The following is a 2,944-nucleotide window of genomic DNA, read 5'->3' on the forward strand; positions in this document are numbered from 1 at the left end:
CCTTCTTCACAGTACTTCAGACTCACATTATTGGGTATCCCATAGTCTACGATGAATTTGTTCATCATCTCGTCGGACTCAACCAACTTCTTAAACTTACCCATCCCCCAAGGACAACTAAAAATTCCAGAAGAAGAAAAGAAGGAGTAGAACCAAGGAAAATTTGGGGTCACTGGAAGAAGAAGACTTACAGAAGTATGACGATGCTCTTCAGGTAGTGTGCAAGTTGAACCAGATTCAAATCATACGCATCAATAATTGTAAGCGCGAAAATGAGGAAACCAGGCGGTTCAAACAGGTACTTATACTCCCCCTTAGGTTCCCCAAATATAACTGCTTGCCCATAAAAGCAGGAGATCCCCACCGAACAATTACCATCATATCGTTGAAAGTGGGAAACGTGGTGCCGCCAAAATTTAATGTGGGTACACATTAAGTCTTGAAACGCCAAAAATGCGCGTAGGGCAGTCGAAAAGTCGCCAGCATTAACACGAACCGAAGTGGGGCGACTCGTCTAGAGGGCCCGCAGGTATCAAAACCCTCCTCCCCGTCCGAGGGAATGTGCAGCAGGGTTTTGAGGGGCTATTGTGGGGCCCGGGGGCCTGATAGCCTCGGCCCATCGTGTAGCAGGCCCAAGGCCCACGCCGAGGAATACTGACCATTCAAGGCTAAATTGGGGAAAGCCTCTGTTCCGGATCCACGCCGAGGACCTCCTCGACCTCGGCATGACAAGGATGATTTTTGGGAAAGACCAGGCCCAAAGTAAGCTGTCACCCTCACACTTAATGCATTCACCTAACCCCTCTGGCCGCATTAATGGGGATATAACCCCTTAGCAGGGCAACGTTGATCAGAGTGAACCACTTGAGTACTGATAAGGCCTCTGATGGGACGGACGGCCAGAAGAGAGGCGAATGGATGATCAACAGATGGAAGAAGGAGATAGGAAGATGAAAACTATATAAGAAAAGCAAGTAAAGTAAAAAGAAAGAAAAGGAAGAAGAGGGGGAGAAGAAAAAGGGCTCCTCGGCCACGGGCCGAGGAGCATCCCCCCAAATTGTAAAAAAGTTCTAAGTATTTTTTAATAGAAGAATAGGGTTCATGTTTGGTGATCGATGGCCAGCGCCTAAACCTTCAATCCACTCTCTACAAATTTATTGTTTGGCCTTGTTGGGCTGAAAACTCATTCATACTCAGGGTCAAATCCCAAATTGAGTCCCTACAGAAATATTTAAAGAGAATGCATACAATTTTATTTTATAAAAAATTAATAGAATAAATTATGAAATAATGATTTTTTTTCTATTATTGAAATTCATAGATAAATTTATATTTTATTAATACATATATGTGAAATTATCAAGTGTAAGAAGACATTTTGAAATGTAGTATTTTCGTTAAAGGAAAATCGTAAAACTTAAAACTTAAACCCATTATATGCTGTTAAATTCATATTAGACAATTTACATTTCGATTTTTTTTTTCAAATTCTTTAATTTTAAATCCAAATGCAACTTTATCATTATGTTCCCCCCCTTTTTTTTTTTGGCTTTCTTTGTCCTACATTGAATGTTTATCTTTGGGTTTTGTTGGTTTGAGTTAAGGTTTATCTTTTCTATTAGAGATGACCCACCACAAAGTTTGTTTCTTGCTTTTGTTATCTTTCACTTCTAATCAGCATGGCCAATTTGATGAAGTTTGTAATGATTTAATTTCAGATATTAGGATTGATTTGGCAGTTTGAGTTAAGGTTTATCATCCCTATTAGAGTTAGAGATGATCCACCACAAAGTTTGTTTTGATTTAAGTTCAGAGATTAGACAGACACTCCTTTAGTTTTATCTGAGGATTGATTTGGGTTTAGTTAGTTTTAGTTTGAGTTTGAATTTAAGGTTTATCTTATCTACTGGAGATGACCCATTTGTGAATTTTATGGTTTAAAACCAGTTTTGTTGTTGGTTTTATTATTTTTATTTTTATTTATGGTTTTTCAATGTTATATGTTAGTAACAATTTTTAGGTAGAGACTAAAGAGTAACTTTTAATAAAATAGAATGGCAGAAAAGAATACATGTGGCGAACTTTGACTAGTTCGTTGAGGATTCACAATTGACCCCAAAATTTTGGGACTATGACTTTGTTTTTGTATTTTTTTATTAATTTTATGGGTTTTTGGAGTAATCTCTGATTTTATTTAGGGTTTAAACTCTCATGCTATCTTGTATCTATGAGCCTGAGTGTATGCCCAGTGGGCATTGCCCACCAAGGTTCTGCACATCACCACCGGGAAGTCCCCTTGTGGTGAAGGTATATTTCTTTTTATCCTACTGTTTTTGGGTTCAGATGCTGGGCTTCATAAAAAAAAAAATCGCTATATTCCTCATTATTCTTCAATATTCATTTGATAATAATCCTATTCTATTCATTTTAAGTATTTCTCTATTGGTTTATTACTTAGCCTGCTATTACCTGTATATCCTCTGGGTCCTTTGTATCATAATACAAAGACAGCAGGGAGAGATCCAGGGTTTGCGTTGAGGTTCAGTTGTCTCAATAACATTAAAATGGTGAACCCTTATTGTTTTGTCTTTGATGTTGAGGTCATAGAATATTGAAAACAAACTTTGATGCTATAGCCTTATTTATCCCTGCATGCCTCGCAGCTGAAAGCCTAATTAGAATCACTCTGTTTTGAACCACTAATTGAAGTTAACCTGTAGAATTGGGTTTGATTAGCAACTCAATTTATACTTTGAAAGGGAAGAGCTAGTGGCTAAAATGTATGTTCCATGGGTATTTGTTGCTTTCATATCATAGTTGATCATACCATAGCCCATACCTTGTTTCACTGTGGCCCAGAAAAATAGAATAAACAATTTCATTGTCATAGGCATGGTTGTCAAAATCGGGATCCTATATAAGATCGTTGAAAGTAGGTGGGATC

Source organism: Quercus suber, unplaced genomic scaffold (assembly GCF_002906115.3).
Source record: "Quercus suber isolate HL8 unplaced genomic scaffold, Cork oak 2.0 scaffold_29, whole genome shotgun sequence".
Lineage (NCBI taxonomy): Eukaryota > Viridiplantae > Streptophyta > Magnoliopsida > Fagales > Fagaceae > Quercus > Quercus suber.